The sequence below is a fragment of the Acinonyx jubatus genome, chromosome C1 (genome assembly GCF_027475565.1).
Source record: "Acinonyx jubatus isolate Ajub_Pintada_27869175 chromosome C1, VMU_Ajub_asm_v1.0, whole genome shotgun sequence".
Lineage (NCBI taxonomy): Eukaryota > Metazoa > Chordata > Mammalia > Carnivora > Felidae > Acinonyx > Acinonyx jubatus.
This window is the reverse complement of record NC_069381.1, coordinates 79,179,270-79,198,279: the sequence shown is the minus strand read 5'-3', so window position 1 is coordinate 79,198,279 and position 19,010 is coordinate 79,179,270. Positions and strand designations below refer to the sequence as shown.

Sequence of the window (19,010 nt, the reverse complement as noted above, 5' to 3'; positions counted from 1 at the left end):
AAAGGGACAGGAATCAAAGGACCAGAAGAGCCAGCCATGGGATTCTTCTCTGCTTCATTTACTGCTGAATCCCTGGCACCTAGAATGGTGCCTGGCATACAGCTGGTACTCAGTAAAATTTTTTTAAATGAATGAACAAATTCCATGGGTTCTTGGTGGCTCACCCCCTCTCTTTTAACCTGTGCCATTTCACTTATGTGCCAAGAGCGCATGTGCTGTGTGAAGGTGGAAAAAGGCACTGGGGATGGTTTCTTGCTGTGTGAATTTGGGCCAGTTCTCTGTTACTCTGGGCCTCAGTTTACCCTATCTATCAAGTGGGAATAAGAATATGATCTACAGACATCATCCTGAGTGACCAGCATATGAAAACACGTAGATTTAAAAACTTTCACGTATATGGTGCGTTTTGTCTGTGACATGTCGGATTACAGCAGCCGAGGCAGAGACTCTTAAGGGACCCCTGTAGGCACTCACCTAGGTTCCAGTCCAAAGTCAGTCTCGGAAATGAAGAAAACCTTCTTTATTAGAAGTTGCCTGTACTAGAATGAGTCAAGTTATCTGTGTGGGTAGACGTGTGTTTATTTAGAAATTGAATTCCTGATTTGTGTCCAATATTTCCTAATAATCCATTTAAGGAAAGGGAAATACTCCCATACAGGACCAGTTAACAAAGTCTTGAGAAACCAATAAATCTCTTGCGTTTATCTAACAAATGGGCCAGTTCCTGACTCAGCCTGGTCAAGTCAGGGGCCTTCAGGGAATGTAGTGAGCTCCCTAAACAGATACAAAAGCTCTTATTTCATCACCGAAATATCTTTTCTGGAAGGCAATGCTGAGCTCCAACACGAAAACCAGCGTGCCTCCAATCCTCAGGGTCCCAGGGTGCTTGCATTGATGGCCTCCCTATTATCAGATTTTCCCAATGGCCCTCCTTCCTCCTATGCTCACCCACAGCCCTGCCCCTCCCCGCAAATCCCTCTCTACTTGCTGGCTGGGCCTGGACTCTCTTTGATGAGGACCACGTTTTTCATTGGTCATTAAAGAGACAGCCGAAATAAACATACATGGTCAAGGGTCAGCTCTGTACCACCATAACTGAAGCATATTTCCGTCCTTGGCTTCTCCATCAACATTGAACACCCTCCCTCATTATCTGCTTCTTGAACGCAGAAACACAGGAGAAAGGTCTACAAGAGAACATATACCCTAATTTGCCTTTTGTCCATGAAGATCGTGGGTATAATGTTCTCGGCATGCTGTGCTGAATAGAGCCATGAACTATCTAGGCATCATTTTGTTTTGGACAAACCACTTAACCTCCACATCGTCAGTTTTCTCATCTGTAAAATGAGGTGGTTAAACTGGAAATTTTCAAGTGCCTTTCTAGTTCTAAAAGAATGTTGCTCCTCCATTCCCCAGGCCACCTGCACCTGTCTGATTCAGTAGCACATCAGGGATCCTACCCTTGCCCTCCTGGAGTGAAGAGAGACCCAGGGTGACACCTGATATGGTACTTTGAGGCTTTCCCTGTCTACACTCAATTACACGTGAGTCACAGGAAGTAACATCTATGTGCGTTCTTGGTCTTTGCTGCTTACTAGCTGTGAGTGACCTTGGAAAATCTTGGCACCTCTGGTCCTTTATCTCTAGAAGTGAGTGATAGCCCCTGCCTGGCAGAGTCAGTGGGAAGTTATCGTTTGTTTGTTTGTTTTTTTGTTTTTTAGAATGATGGATCCACTTGTCATTGGCCCCCTTGCTTCCTTCTTGCTGAGTCATATTGGGCTGGATGTATTAGGAAGAAGTGAGCCAAAGAAAAACTCCACAGGTGTCTCAGGCTCTAGGTGAATGCTATAGCAAAGAGACCCACAAATACAGTGGCCTGAACCTGTCCAAGTTTAACTTCCCTCTTATTAACAGAGATCATAAGAAGTCACAGGTAGGAGGGTGGTGAGCCCCTCTCCTCTATAAGACCCCAACTTTCCACATCCTGTTCTTCTTTAGGACCAACTCAGAGCCTACTTCCCTCAGAGGCTCCAGAGCCCTCTCATCCACAGGCATCACGCGTGGTCAGCTCCGCTCAGTGGATTCAGCAGGCACTGCCTCCCCGTGCTAGGTAACTTTGCACCACCAGACTGGGAGTTCCTTTAAGGTCAAGAGTCACGTCCACCCCACTCTCTACTCAACTTCAGGGAAGTGCCTAGTTTAGCGCTTGGCACATGGTCAGTTCTCCGGGAGGGTTTGATTTCTAACCCCTCCCCCACCTCCCCCAGTGAGTGCATTCCTGGAGACTTCAGCCAGCCGTGATTATGAAAGCTGAGGTGTTTGCTTAGTCATCACCGTCTTACATACTTTTCAACTTAATTACCATGCGATTTCTTCACATCCTCCAATAAACGAAAGACAAAAAATGCATATCTTTGGGAGAGGGAGGATGTGTGAAATTAATTCTCATGAAAGTCCTTGACTCACTACAAAAATGCAAGAAATGTGCTGCTTACACATGGATACAGGGAAATATAAATTTTCCTATGCTGTGCAAGTTCAGAGCCCTTGCGTGGAAGAGTGAATGTTTGTGTTAACGTAAATTTTATAGAATTATTCTTTCTGAGTGGAAAAGCTTACCATAGTCATGAGTTTGGGTAACTGCTCCGATTTGAGTGGCTAATGACTAGCAATCCCAGAGAGCAAGGTAATTCAGTCATCTACCTCAATGTTTCCTTCACAGTTTGTGCCCGGAACTGGAAACCACCCTCCCAAGTGAGCAGATCAATGGGAGTTCTACTGAGATACTTTATAGCTGGCATGGGGTAGGGGTGGGTGGGAAGGACACAGTTTGTTTTACCTGCTTTGAAAATGTTCAGACCAACATTCTTGTGGCCATTCTCTGTGTTAGATCCAACTCTAAGTTATTTCTAATGGAGCATCTTGGTCCTGCCTGCTGCTGCTCCTTTAGCTCATTTCTGTAGTAAGTGAGATGATATGTGTTCTTTTTTGGAACTGGAACTTTTATAAATATGTGCTGCACTTGTTACATTTTTATAAATATATCTGCTTTGGCTACAGGTTAAAGCCTATGACTCTACACTTACCCAGCCTCATAAACAGGAAAGTCTCATACGGTTGTGCAGGTTGTGCACTGCATGGCCCCGAGGTGTGTTACTTGCATGGGCCATGATGGCCCCTCCAAAGCTATACTGGTAACAACCTCCATAATACTTCAAGAAAGCCTCATCTAATAGATTATCCACAAATTTCTCAGCAGGTGTATGCTTGAACTCTGCCAGGTAGAGCTCAACAAGAGCTTGACTGAGAGCAGCAGCCCAGGAGCCACGAAGCATGTCTGTTCCTGGGTACTGAAGGTTTGTTCCTGGAACAATCCAGATGAATAAAAGGCTGTCTTCTGGACCACATTGTTCTGACCCTGCATGCAATTGCTTTTGCTTAATTACGCTCTGGCATAAGGCATCGACCCATTGGAGAATGTCATAAGAAACATTATGAGCCTGACCGGAGTTCTCTAAATGTTCCGGTGGAGGACCTTGCTCACAATATATAATCTCTTCGGAGGGGCCCGTGGGAGAAATTTCTCTCCGGCCCTACTCTCAGGAAGAGTTACGCTTTTCCCGAACGGTGTGATTTGACAGGCGCTCAGACTCACACAACTGAAGCCGCTTTCATGTGTGTATTGACTGTCAGAAAGCTGAGGGTTAAGTCAGTGGCCCAATACTAACCAGTATGAAGACCTCACACCATGTGTTTTGTGTTCTTGCCTCATTCCTGGCTTCATCAACGTTAATAAATTCAAGAAAAGCTACTGCATGCCCACTACACAGCAAGCACTCATCTAGATCCTACCCTGAAGAAAACGGACAGAAGTTCCCACAAGGAAGCTTACCTTCTAGTGGGGGATACATGGGAAACAAATTACATACGCCTATTGGCAATGGTGTGTGTGTGTTACCTATATAATTACCTACACATGCCTATGTACATATGCAATATTATGTATGTTACGTGTGCATATATGCAATATTATATATACATTGTAATTACCTCTACCTACACATACCTGTAATATTACATATATTACATATGCATATATGTATATTAGTGTGGTAAAAAGGAGAAAACAAATCAGAAAAGGGGAAGACGGTAGGCAAGGTAAATTTTAGAATGGAGATCTGAGAAAAACTTTCTGGGAATTTGCTCTTTGAGCAACGCCTGAGGTGGTGAGGGAGTGTGCTGTGTGGATCCCCGGGGAAGAACACTCCAGACAGAGGGAGCAGCAAGTTCAAAATTCCTGAGGCAGGAGTGTGCTGGGCATGTGGAAGAAACAGCAAGGGGGCCGGCGTGGCTGGAGAGCCACAAGGGAGGTAGTGACACAGTCACATGTATCATGTGCCCGGAAGAAGAGCCTCGTCAGGACTGGGAGGGCTTTGATGCGCTTGGACCCTATGCTGCCTAAGATGAAAACCATCTGAGCAGATTTCTGAGCAGGGTTCTGAGCGGGGGAGTGAATAATCCCCAGGGGTCACTCTAGCTAATGACTTGAGATCAGACAGAGGAGACAGAGGCAGACCAGTTAGGACACACTTGCAGAAGTTCAGAGGTGATGGGGCTCGAGCCACCTGGTAGCAGGGGCAGGTGAGAAAGGGTCATATTGCGGGTGTACAGTCGACCCCTGAATATGGTGGCAGAATAGGGGGACGGTGGATTTGGACACGCTAAGTTTGAGGGGCTTGCTAGACACCAGGTGAGGATGAGTGGGCTGGAGTTTCAGGCAGATACCTGGGCTGGGTGTAAACCAGCTGGGGGTTCTTGGGGCCATGACACCGGAGGCGACGGTCCCAGGGTGAGCACGGGCGGAGAAGAGGTGCCCCAACAACAGAGCCCTGGGGTATCGCAAAGCTAAGAGCTCATCTAAGCGTCCTATCCACTTTTTTTTTTTTAAACCTAATTTCCTAGGCTGGTATTCAACAAGCCATCTTATTTTCTATAAACCTCCTTATGTGATGCTTAGAAGAAGGCACGGTTGAAACCAGTGCTGCAGCACTGATATCATGTCAGTCATTTAAGAACTGTTTACTCAGAGCCATTACACGGCAGGCATTAGGAGCTGGGGGTGACCAGACAAAGCCTCTGGCCTTGTGAAGCTTATGTTACAGTCGAGGAGAAGGACAGTACTTGACATGTAAATGAACATGCAAGACAGTTTCAGATTGTATCGGGTGCTATAAAGAAACTAGAACAGAAAAAGCAGAGGACAGGAGCTGTGGTTTCCCTGAGGACATGCTATTGGAACTGAACCAAAGTGAAAAGAAGGAGCCATGCAATGTTCCAGAGGAAGAGCATTCCAGGCAGAGGGAGGAGCCAGTGCGAAGGCCTGAGATGGGAATCAGCTTGACGTGTCGAGTGACAGAAAGTAGGCTGACTGGTGTGCCTGGGACACAGTGAAAGGGAGACTGAGGTACGAGGCAAAGCCAGAGGGACAAAAAGCCACTCGTGTTGAGTCCTGCCAGCATGGCAAGAACTTTTGGGTTTTATTTTGAGTGTGCTGGGGAGTCGCTGTGGATTCTCAGCAGAGCAGTGATGGGATGTGATTTACCCCAACTGTGGAGTATAGCCCGGCCTGTAAGGAACAGAGAGACTGGAATGGAGGGTTCTAGAGGGATGAGGAGCCAGCCAATGGGGACTGCACTAGGCTGGGAGCAGTACAAGTGGGAGACGGTGCACGGGTATTTGAAGTCCTTCTCGATGGACTGAACGAAGGCACAGAGAAGTCCTCAGTGACTCCTGGGTTTTGGCTTGAGCAACTATACGGACGTCCATGCTGTTGACAAGAGGCTGGACAAACTGGAAGAGGGGCAGGTTTCCCTGAGAAATGAAGAGTTCCAGTCCAGCTGTGGTAAATTTGAGCTGCATACTGGTCACTTTGCAATTCCGTATGTTACCTACAAAGAATGTCCCACATTCGTTCAGTGTTACACTCCCACCAGCAATGTTTGAGGAGGGTTTCAATTTCTCCACATCCTCACCAACACTTGTTATTTCTGTATTATCTTTTTTATCTTAGCCATCCTAGTGTGAAGGAAGTGATATCTTGCTGTGGCCTTGATTCACATTTTCCTAATCTCATGATGCGGAATATCTTTTCATCTGTCAGTTTCTGGCCTGCAGGGTTTTGGATCCCTGGGCTGGGATGCTGGGACATGGCTGTATTTAGACCATGCTGCTGACCTTCCCATCAGAGCTAACAGAGGAACATGTTTCATCAGGGTGTGAGCAAACGTCGAGGCCCTTTCTGAAAACAGATGTGGTTTTTGCCTGACAACCTAGCAAAAGAAATTAATGTTAAAGTTTTAAAATTATTTCACAAACTGAATGAGTAAAGAGAAAAAAATTGGCATGAATAAGACATAAGAGAAGCTCCATTAGAAGAAAATTGTATTATTTAAATATTTGCTTGGAGGATATTTATTTGCAGTGAAACCCCGACTTCTTTCACCCCACTACGCTAGGCAGGCCAATGCCACTGCCCTGGACATCCAGTGATCCTGTAATACACACAGATCAATGGTACTTTCTCAGGACGAGAATTTAAACTTCCTTCAGAAAGATCTCAGGCCAACCATCTCACACAGAGGATGTTTCCAGACTGCTGGGAGGTTAATTTGGAATCTTCAGTTGCTCAGTCAGAAGATTTTCAGTGTTTCCAGCCTGCAGTTTGCAGATTAGAGGGCTGTCTGGTGGCCTGGAACAGGGGTACATCACTAAGATCTCTAAGCCTAAACTTGATTGGAAACAAATTTGATTTTGTAATGCAAACCAAGGGTTCCCTAAAACATCCAGCTGACTCTGATCCTACCCAGGATTCCCACCTTAGTTATTTGGGAAATCTGATTCCAAACTTGAACATCTCTCTCTTCTCTGACACACATTCTCTCATCCTATGAGTAAGAATCACAGTGAATTAGTCTGCTTTTTAGAGCTCACAGTAGTAGAAATCTCGAACCAAGGCAGATCAAACAAACAGGCAAGTCTGCAGTCATTTACATGATAATCTACTCTCCGAGGGACTTCTGTCAGACCCTGGTCATTAGAACAGCTTTGCCCCTCTGGAAAGCAGCTAGCTGGACAGACGGTGCAAGGAGGAGAAAGAAGGGCTGGTGGCCAGCACCTGAGGGAGGCACTTGTATATTTTATAAAGGCCTGGGCTTTACCACATTGTAGACATGTGTTTTCGGGCAAATTACAGTAAAACCTTGATTTGCGAGCATAATTCGTTCTGGAAACATGCCTGTAATCCAAACTTGTTCGTCAAACCGAATTTCAAGAACCATTGGCTCAGCTGGGGTCATGTGATGCCATCACATACTACTCATATTTCAAGACATCACTCATTTATCAAGTTAAAATTTGTTAGAAATATTTGCTCACCGTGCAGAACACTCACACAACAAATCACTCTCAATCCAAGGTTCTACTGGACTTTCTTTGAACCTCCATCTCTTCCTGGAGGAAAACCTGAACTAAGTTTACTTATTTTGCTCCTTTACTTCCCAGGGCTGTTTGAGGCACAGTGACCACACCGCTGCAGGCTAAGAAGTGATACATGAAGGACGCTATTGTTATATTGTCTCTTTCTCCAAGGTTCAGTGGGAATCTTCTTTCCTTTCAAACTCCCTCCTGGATCCCAAACCCAAACCCCAGAAATAATTCCAGACATTCAGATTCAACAGAAGTTTCCTTAGCTGAAACAAATCCAGTTTCTGACGAACAAAATATTGAAGAGATAAATGGATTTGGTCATTTGACAAACACTTTTTGGTGCCTATTGTGTTCCAGAGACTGTTCCAGGTACCAAAGAAGCAGCTATGAGCAAACCAGACAAAACTCCACACCCTCATGGAGCTTCCAGCGAGAAAGGAGAGAGAAAGGAGAAAGATTCTAAACAAATAAATTGTTAAGACACATCAGAGGTGAAGCTGGAGATGAGTAGGGGTACTCCTAAGGTGTCCAATTCACAGTTCCAAAGGCTGAATTTTGGGGGGTGAGTTAGCTTTCTAAGGCTCATTTCTGGTTTTTCTGTTTTTGTTTTTGTTTTTTAATTAATTTATTTATATTCAAGTTAGTTAACGTACCGTGTAGTATTGGTTTCAGGAGTGATTCATCACTTACATATAACACCCAGTACTCATCCCAACAAGCGCCCTCCTTTATGCCCAGCCCCCATTTAGCCCATCCCCCCCACCCAACATCCCTCCAGCAACCCTCAGTTTGTTCCCTGTATTTAAGAGTCTCTTACGGCTTGCCTCCCTCTCTGTTTTTATCTTATTTTTCCGGGGCTCATTTCTAAAGAGGTATCTATCACCTTCCTTCCAGCTCAGCCGTCGCTCTGGTCCCAGGCACCAGCAGCCAGGCCCAGCAGGGAAAGCCAGGCAGCGGTGGTGAGGGAGGGCAATGCCAAGCCTGGCGGATGCAAGGTGACCGCACGCCGTCCAGCCCCAGGAATTGGATCACCTTGGGAAAGATTCTCCACCTTGGCTCTGTCTCAAAAGCCCTGTGCTACGCTTCCTTAAATAGCACTTGACAGAGACCAGCTCCATCCACTTCAAAGCCCTCTCTGTTTGCATTGCACGAATGACACATTCCTGTCGAAACTCATCCAGACTAACAGCTGCTAATTTCCTAGCAACGCTGCCCTAACAGTTCTGGCACGGCATGGAATTCATTCTGGCATAGCACTGGAAGTTTATATTTCCGAAAAAAAAAAAAAAATCTTTCAAAATCCTTTTCTCTGTTTCGCCCGGCTACTCAATCTCCACCCCCAGGGACCCTCTTTGACCAAGCTCAGTAGGTAGGCCCCTTCCGTCAGCAACTGGAAAGCCCTGTGTGATAGCGGTATTGCAAGCACTCTGCATAAATAATAGTACAGCTTGCATTACACTGAGCCACGTCAGGCTATTTCTTGACTTTATGGACTCATTAGTTTTCTGCCTCATGACAACTTTAGTAGGAAGCCTGGACAAGTCCATACAGGATTTAGAATCACATAATTTCAGGTAAAGGAAGGCAAGGAGGTCATGTCTTGTGCTCCAGTACCACGTGCCTGGTGTAGGCTCCACATAACGCTGGTCTGTGAAGGAGTTACAGGCAGCTGGGTGGGAAGGAAGTGAGGGGTGATTGACCGGTAATGTCTGCCATGGATGAGACAGAGTACAGGGGCCTGCCTCTTGGGTATTTGCCACGTCTGACCTACTGCCAACTTCTCATTTTACAACTGAGGGAACCGATGCTCAGAGAACTGAGGTGACTCCATCAAGATCATACCGACAGTGGGAAGCAGAGCCAGACCTAGAATCCAAGTGTCTGGATTTCCACCTGAGGATCACTTTCAACATTTACTCTTCTTTGCTCTCATTCATAAAGTCTATAAAGGGCTGACTTCATAAGGCAAGGAAGGACCGGGGACCCGGCTGGCTCTGTGTAATGCCTGACACATGGCTCACGGTGATCGGTTGCCTCAGTGGTCCCAGCCTGGTTCCCACTCCGTCTGCTCCCTCCCAGCAGTTCTTCACTCCTCAAGCTATTGTGGACCTGGCAAGAAGAATGAGGGGCCCTCCCCATGCAGAAATCTACAGTGATTCACAGGGGCCTGGGCTCCTGACCCAGAGCATGATGTTATTTCCTCCTGCCCGTAGCCATGTTGCCCTCAGAATTCTTTTTTTTTTTAAATTTTTTAAATCTTTATTTTTGAAAGAGAGAGAAAGCAAGTGCGAGCGGAGGAGGAACAGAGGGAGAGGGAGACACAGAATCAGAAGTGGGCTCCAGGCTCTGAGTCGTCAGCACAGAGCCCGATGCAGGGCTCAAACTCACCAACCGCAAGTTCATGACCTGAGCCCCAAGTCAGAGACTCAACCGACTGAGGCACCCAGGCGCCCCGCCCTCAGAATTCTTATCATCCCAGTTTGGATGGGCTCAAACTTGTGATAGTATGCACAGAACTCCTTGCATTTTTTTTTCTCAGAGTGATGCCAACACACACCACAGTTACTTCTTTTAAAACTTAGCCTACATGTTTAAGAATAACTGATGTATTTGATGAGGAAATACATTCACATGTAGATGTTAGCAGAAAGGGAGAGAGGACCAGAAAGGCTCTTCTGTTTTTGTTTTAATTTATCATGAGATATCTTTCTTTTAAAAATAAAATAAGCTGTGGTTCAACCGATCACGTACCTTTTCCTTTGGCCCAGCACCTCTCTTTCCAATCTCCATGCCTGTCGTCACCTCCTCCTGAAACACTCTGCTCTTGCCAGGAAAACGCTCTTCTCCCCTTCAGTGTCTGAAGTCCTCCTTTGCGTTGGGGTAAGAAAAGAAAATTTGTTTAATTCAACAAACTTATTGAGTAACTACAAGATGTCAGGCATGTGCTTGGCACTCAAGATTTAGACATAAATGCAATGGGGCCCTGCCCTTGGGAAATTTAACTGAAACTTACAATGAGCCAGAGAAAAACCATGCTGAGCCTTGTGCCCTTTAAGCATCACCCTAAATCTGCTCTTTTGTGGTCATGCACTGTGTCCCTTTTGTTCTCCGCTTTGTCCCCAGCACCGATCACAGTGCCTGGCACATGGTGCTAGGAAAAACTGGTGACTCACTCAATCACTGATTCCTTACAATCACCCTACAAAGCAGGCAACATTTTTCTCCTTTTACAGATGAAGAACTGAAGTGGACAGGAGCTAAGGAGCCTCTCCCAAGGTCTCCTGATAGTGATGACTCAGTCACTTCTCTCTAAACCCTTTGCTTTTTCTCCTATATAGCACATCATACTGAGTCTTCTCATCTGCAAATTTGGAGGAGCAGACTGGATGATCTCATGGTATTTCATAGCTAATGCCAAAGTTGGTACTTGAATGCATACCTGGTTTCTCTAGGAGGCTTCTTGTGTGTTTTATGTTACCATGCATTTTTCCTGCCCTCATAATACTATTGGCTCTTTGAGTTTAACCTTTCACTTTGTAACCTATTTGTAGCACCCCCAGAGCCGTATTCTATGCTCAAGGACTTCTTATTTTTTAAAGTTCATGGCTATGTGAACCTGCCTTGTCTGGACTAAGTAAATCACATACTTTACTTCCCGACATCAAGATTTTCTTTCCCAGTTTTCTCTCAAGGACAGCAGCCAGCTTTTGGTGCTTTGTGGCAGGCCTCAAAGAATCCCATGCCTTAAGATGGACAAAATATTTCTTGGATATGAAAACTCTTGATTTTGAAGGGAAAAAAACAGACTTTAAAATTTTGTGGGATCATAAAAAGAAACAACTGTATTTCTATACACTAACAATGAAAAATCAAAAATGAAATTAAGATTTTCATTTGCCATAGTATCAAAAAGAATAAAATACTTAGAAACAAATTTAACAACAGAAGTGCAATACTGGCACGCTGAAAATTAAAACACGTTGTTGAGAAAACTGAAGACCTAAATACATAGGGAGATATCCCATGTCTGTAGACTGAATGACTTAACACTGTTAAGATGGCCACATTCCCTAAACTGATTCACAGATCACACACAATCCCTATCAAAAAGCTGACTTTTTTTTTTTACAGAAATTGACAAACTAATACTAAAATGTACATATAAATGCAAGAGACCCAGAATAGCCAAAACAATCTTACAAAGAACAAAGTTAGACTTATACTCCCTGATTACAAAATTTCAGGGGTACCTGGGTGGCTTAGTCAGTTAAATGTCTGACTTCGGATTAGGTCATGATCTCACAGTTTGTGAGTTCAAGTCCTGTGTCAGGCTCTGTGTTGACAGCCTGGAGCCTGCTTTAGATTTTGTGTCTCCCTCTCTGTCCCTCCCCTGCTCGTCCTCTCTCTCTCTCTTGCTCTCTCTCTCTCTCTCTCTCTCTCTCTCTCCCTCCCTCTCTCTTTCTCAAAAACAAATAAAACATTAAAAAATTTTTTGAAAAAAATGTCAAAGTATAGGAATCAAGATATTGTAACACTAGAATAAAGATATATAGATCAGTAGAGTAGAATTGAGAATGTAGAAAGAAATTCTTATATTTGTGGTCAACTAATTTCGACAAGGGTGCTAAGACAATTCTATAGTTCTTTGCTTTGTAACAAATAGTTCTGGGACAAGTGGATATCACCATGCAAAAGAATGATGTTGGACTCCTAGCTCACCTCATGTATCAAAATTAATTCAAAATGGACCAAAGACCTAAACATAAGAACTAACGCTATAAAACTCTTAGAAGAAAATAGAGGTATAAATTGTCATGACCTTGAATTGGGCAACAATTTCTTACATGTGACACCAAAAGCATAAGCAGCCAAAGGCAAAAAATATACAGGTTGGATTTCATCAAAATTGAAAACTTCTGTGCTTCAAATGACACCATGAAGAAACTAAAAAGAAAAGCCACAGCATGGGAGAAAATATTAGCAAATTATATATCTGATACGGGTCCAGTATCCAGAATATATAAAGAGTACTTAACAACTCAAGAATAAAAAGACAAAAAACACATTCACTATACTTTTCTGAGTTGTCCTACATGCAAGTCCATGCTTTTAATGTTGTCTGTCTTCTATGCTGTTCCTGTAAGATTTCTACGAAAATACATTAAACTATAAAAAAGGCAAAACAAACACAACTTTAAAATGGTAAAGGATTTGAATAGCCATTTCTCATAATAAGATGAACAAATGCTTAATAAGCATGTGAAAAGATATTCAACATCATTAAGCATTAAGGAAATATAAGTCAAAACGATAATAAGATGTCACTCTGTACAGCCTAGGATGGCTATAAAAGAAAAAGACAGCTAATAACAAGAATAGTGAGGATGACGAGGAATTGGAACCCTCCTTCACTGCTGGTAGGTACGTAAAATAGTGTTCAAAAAGTTCAACACGGAGCTACCACATGACCCAGCATTTCTACTCCTAGGGGTGTGGGTATACATACACACATGAAAACATTTAAATGTGCAAAACCTTGTACATGAACGTTCATAGCAGTATTAGTCATAATAGCCAGGAGGTGGAAAGAACCCAATATTCATCAAGTAAGGAATGGATAAACGAAGGATGCATATACATGCAATGGAATACTATTTGGCAATCAAAAGGAATGAAGCACTGATTCATGTTACAACAATCGATGACCCTTGAGCATGTTATGCCAAGTGAAAGAATCCATCCACAAAGACCACACATTACACGATTCCATTTATATGACATATCCAGAATAGGCAAATCTACAGAAGCAGACAATAGGACAGTGCTTGCCAGGGGCTGGAAGGAGCAACAATGGGGTGACTGAGAATAGGCACCGGTTTTTTTTTTGGAGGGGGGGGGTTGGTGATGAAAATATTCCAGAATTGAAAAGTTGTAATAGTTGTACAACTCTGAAAGTGGCGAATACTCTGATATATAAATTATACCTCAATAAAGCTGTTTAAAATAATGCTTGTGGGAAATTCAATAGGAAAATGAGACAGGCTAACCAAAAATCCCATTCTTAGCACCTGGGAGGCTCCCCACCACTGCTGTGGCAACAGTCACACCCATAGAGCTCTGAACGTATGGATTTTCAAAGGCTGTCTTACCCACTTAGCTGGTGATTCTTCAACCTCTCTATAATATCCTTACCAGGTGATTACCTAGCTTATACTTGACTAGGCTGTCTTCCCCATTCTCCAAGCTTTTATTGAATGTCTACTATGCACTCAGCTCTGGGATAAGCATTGAGAATAGATTTTGCGTTGTTGTCTCTTCAAAGGAACAAACGTTTATTTGAATATTTGTAATGTATCAAGCATTTTACCAGTTCCTATTCATTTTTGTTTATTTGTACCTCTTTTAGTTGGAGTTCTCCCAGAAACAGATCCTGAGACAAAGACTCAAGCGGAAATAGTTTTTTTGGCCAGTGCGGCTAATACTTGCAGGGGAGTGAGAAAGGGATCCAGGGAAGGAAAGGAAGCCAAGAAATCAGCTACCATAGTGAGCTACTAAAGCTTCCACCTAAAGGGAAACTCTGGGGAAAGGTATAAAACTGTCTGGAAAATGTATTCCACCCAAGGGCCAGGTTGCTGGAATGTTTGTAAGGCTGATTCCAGAGTCCAGTTGAGCATATGCAGGGCATATGTTAATTTCTCAGCACCTCTGGCTGCCTAAAGGAAGCACAACTTACGCATCCTTCCCCAGATCTGAACTGGGAGATGGGTGAAAGAGCCCACTGGCACAAATGCAGATTTGGGCAACTGGTAGTTAAGAGAGAGAGAGAGAGAGAGAGAGAGAGTGCAAGAGTGCAAGTTGGGGAGGGGCAGAGAGGGAATCTCAAATAGGCTCCATGGACCAGATATGGTCCCACAACAGTGAGATCATGACTTGAGCCAAAATCAAGAGTGGGACCCTTAACTGACTGAGCCACCCAGGGGCCCCATAGAGTGTGTGACCCTTGATCTCGAGGTTGAAAGGGTTGGGTTACGTTGGATGTACAGATTACTCAAAAATAATAAAATCTTTTAAAAAGATAGGATTAGAGGCAAAGTCTTGGAGCATAGGGTTATGACAGCTTCTGTGGCGGGCAGCATGGCTCTCCTGGGGCCACAGCTTGGGCCTGGGGACATGTTGACAAGGGGGAGAATCCCAGCCTTGAGGTTTCCTAAAGGACTCTGCTAGAACTCTGTCCTGGAAGTGGGTCTTGCCCTGCCTCACTGCCAGGTTGGGCAGCGCTCTCACCGACACCACAAGGGAAGTGACAGCAAGTCTGACCTCCTCTGGCCCCCTCTCCCAGCCCCTGCTTCTCCTTGGCTCATTCTGCCATTGTGGCTGCTGTCACAATCTCTGCCGAGGGAGTCCTTCGGATGCTGCGCTTGCGGGTGGCAGGGGTTGTAAGCAGGATGCTTTCTGCTACCCTTGCCTATAGAATCACTAAAATCTCAGGAATTATCCACCACTTCCCCTCTCCAGGGCCACCTAATAATGACGCAGGGCCACCGGGAGCCTCCAATATGCATGCACTGCCCCCCCTCCCTGGCTTGTCACAGGTGGGCAGGCAGTGTTACGAGGTTTCCATGCCTGACCAAAGAAACGGAGTCTCAAATTCAAGTCAGTAAAAGGGCTGGAATCAGCAACCAGGTCTTTGGACTTAATCCAGAGATCTTTCTGGGGTAGGAAACGTCCTGTTTTCTCACCCCTCAAATAACTGTGACAAAATCATGATGCAAGGCTAGGGCTCCACATCCAAACGAAAGAAACCGCTCCTACCAATTTGGAAACGTGACTGCATTTGGCTTCGATCTGCAAGGCCTTGCTATTCAAACATTCAGAAATACAGGTGATTATTGTTCCCATTATGATAGTAATAATGTTCATTCTAGAAAACGTGTTTAGAGAGCGGATTTGTGGATTTTTGTGTTTCCAAGGTAGAGACTTTGGACCATCCCTGGGGGAAAATGACCTCATCTTAAAGGAATGAATGCTCCTGGAAAAGAGTTGTGTCAAGGTCCCAGCGGTTTGTGTTTCTAAGAGAGGACTGGACCCTTTCCACTCTCCAAGAGGGTAAATAAGTTTTTACGCTTGATTTTCTGACTTAACAGGCCATCGTGTTCTTTCCAACAAGCTGTTAAGCTTTATTGCATAAGAGAAGAGAGACAATGAGAGTCATTGTGCCCAAGAACTGAAGGGGGTGTGGGGGGGGGGAGCAGTGCTCCAGGGCCAGGGGCCTCAGCTGCCTGGACACCAACCCTGAGGGTGGCCTGAAGGAAGGTTTGGTGCCCTCAAGGTGCCCTGGTGATGGGATGGGGGATAGGGAGCACTAGCAGAAACATTCTCCTGTCCCAGGAGCTTTGCTGGACCTGTACCTGCCCCTGCCCCAGGGCCAACCTAAACTGTGGGGGCCCACTAATGAGGGTGAGTACCCAAGTGACTGATGGAAACGCAAGAAGTGAAGCTGCACAAAAGCCTCTTTCTACTCCCAGGACACCTATAGGGCCCAGGGAACCAGCTCTTAGCATGGGGGCCGATCCTCATTTTTATATCTAGAGGCGGTACAAGAGCTGCTGGTGCATCTCAAGCTGGGAAGCCAGGGACTAGACACCAGTGCTGCGATACACAGAAAAGTTGTACGAAACGCATGCTTCCCCATCCCAGTAAGCACAGTTAATGGTGCTGGAGCCCCAGTGTCTGCAGAGCCCTTCCACCACCAACCCTCCAGGCAGGTCAGGAGGGGTCGGCTCTAGCTCCCTCCTCCTCCACACCTGTACCAATGCAGCCTTTAACCAGAAGATTCAACCCGGAGAAAGGTGAGCCTTAATGCTCAGGAACACTGCGACAACATTCACCTCCTTCCTTGTTCCCAAAGTCGGCAGCATCTCCAGCACCAGAAACCGGTTAAAACTGCCTGGAATTTTGAAATTCGGGCACTTACTGCAGAAGATGCTTATCAGTGGAAAGAGTAAGTCCTGGTGTCAGCTGATGCACACGTGTGGCAGCTCGGAGGGGGGTTCAGAGCCCCTTTACCTCTAGGGGTGAATGCAGGGCACGTGCTCCTCCAGTCGCCCCTGCTCGGGGCCTAAGAGGGATTGAATGCCTTTTGTGGGGCCTTCCAGACATGACGAAAGTCCAGCAGTCCCTTGGCCACAGCCTCCCAGTTCACAGTAAGCCTCCCCCAACCCCCGGAGGCAAGGCGATAGAATGTGGCTGAATCTTAGCTTGGGTGACCTGGGACTCACGTGTATTTTTAATTAAACTGAATTCAGTAATACATAAATCACATGTGTTAGGAGAATAATGATCCCCCCAAAGTTGCCCACGTCATCATCCCCAGAACCTGTGACTATGTTAGGTCACATGACAAAGGGGAAACAAGATTACAGATGAAATTAAGGTTGCTAACCAATTCACTCTAAGATTGAGAGATTAGCCCGGATTATCTAGGCGAGCCTGATATAACATCAAGGGTGCTTAACAATGGAAGAGAAAGGCAAGGGGAGAGGTTGAAGTGACGTCATGTGAGGACTCTGTGTAACTCTGCTGACATCTTGATTTCAGCACAATGAAACCCATGTTGGACTTTTAGCCTACAGAACCATAAGGTGATAAAGTTGTTATAGTCAGTCGCTAAATCCGCGGTAACTTGATACAGCAGCAATAGGAAACTAATATGCTATGTATTAGCCGGTTGAGAAACAGGTGTCAGGGCGTTGAGGAATGCTTCAGCATTTTCAGAACTCTGCTGCAAACAAGGCCTCCATTCTTGCTCCGTTTTCTGGGTTTCTCCAGATCATGTGTTTCAAGAAGAAAATATGTCCTTAAAGCCCCTAGAATTCATGGCTGCAAAAATAGTTTGAGGAGCCTCAACTAAGTGGAAAACAAATATAATAAGGTGCATTTCCCCAGTCACCACCTTTGCCCGTCCAGCCCAGTCTGGGTCAAAATTCCAATCTCAGATCCAGCATAAGCCTCTCCTTCCCTCTCTCCCTGAGAAAGCCCCGGAACCGAGGCCCCCTTGGCGACAGCCATACCTCCGTCTGGCCAGCATTAGTCTGCGCCGTTAACCTCTTCTCTGGGTGGGTATTGCCTCACTTGGCCACTTGGCTTGTTGTCAAGCAACTACCAAGCGGCCTCCGCAGCCCTCTGCCCAGGCTGCTCCCACAGGCCTTCTGCCTTGGGAAATCTCGAGGTTTTGACCTAAAAGTTTTATGGGTGCCTGCAAACGACAGGAACATCAGTTGTGCTCCCGCAAGAACTTTCCGAGTCCTGCCACGTTCTGATCCACGCAGATGGCCCTTCAGTCTTAGAGCACATCTGGCTCTCCACCTCACTTCGGGGAGGAAGTAACCTTCCCCCGTGAACACTGCACTGGCCGAAACTTGCCCTCTTTCTCTCTCCTTCCTCAGGTCTGTAATTATATTGCGGAAGGGAGTGGGGTGAAAGTTACAGGGAGTCAGCCTCTTGTTAAGCGTGGAGTGAGTGGTCTGGCCCTTCCTTAGAATGAGGGGCTCCGAGCACTCCTGTTGTCCAATAGAGCATGGGCCTCCATTTTCCGGCTTAACTTCCGGTTCCAGCTGCTTTTCAAAAATCCTGTCTTTTGGTGATGCCCTTTCTAGAAATCTTTTTGGTCAGTTTTAACAACCACCCCAATGATTAACACAGAGGATCTGAAACACAGCTCTCTGTGAGTGGGGATTGTGAGAGTTAGATTTCAGCACCACAGAAGTGAGAAAAGAACCAAAGAGTTTTACTAAATACCATAAACTAATAGCTGGGGTGGAGAGAAGCTAGGCCCACGAGCCTTAGGCCCCTACCAGGAAACATCCCTTCCCATTCTCTGAACTTCAGGCTGCTAAGAAATTGTGACTCTGGGTGGCGCCTAGGGCTTCTGCCTGTGACCCAGCTCCTCAGGCCTCGCTGGTTACAGGGTGTGGAAGAGGCCACATTAAAAGTAATGCGTACCCGCTTGTACCCTCTCACCTGCTCCTACAAGTCTTCCTCCCAGTAACCACCTCTCAGTCCCGGGGGTCTGTGTCCCCAGGGGGTGCTCGCTTGGTGGGGGTGGGGAGCACCTTGGATGCACAGTTACTGTTCTGAGTGCTGCTCTCTCATGGGCTGGAGAAGTGAGTGGTCTGTGGAAAGAAGTGAGAAAGTGCTCCATTCCCTTCCTCATGCACTGGTAGAGTCCCAAAGTAGTGCCACCTGGGCCCGTAATCTTACAGATGCTTTGGGTTTCATTTCACCCAATATTTTGCACTTACAATATTCGAAGCAGTTTACAAGCATGAACTCACACAACTTCATAGCAACTCTCTGAGCTAGGAACCACACATATATGGCTATTTGCTGGAGGGGGCCGCCCTTGAAGGGTTAGGTAACTTGCCCGAAGTCACTCTGTGAGTGGTGGGACGGGGCTAGAATTTTTTTTTAAACGTGTGGTTTACTCCCAGCCCTTGTCTCCCTGTGGCCCAGTAACAAGTCTG

At 45.6% G+C, this 19,010-nt stretch overlaps 1 protein-coding gene across 7 annotated transcripts in view; it reads right to left on the bottom strand.

The window, feature by feature from the left end:
• The window catches only part of SLC44A3 (solute carrier family 44 member 3), a 331,249-nt gene that overhangs the window by 248,058 nt on the left and 64,181 nt on the right, over nucleotides 1-19,010 (bottom strand). For all 7 annotated transcript variants that reach the window (XM_053214493.1, XM_053214494.1, XM_053214492.1 and 4 more), the window contains one exon: nucleotides 10,240-10,356. The gene's annotated coding sequence lies outside the window, so the exon portion shown is untranslated. The remainder of the gene's footprint in view (nucleotides 1-10,239; nucleotides 10,357-19,010) is intronic.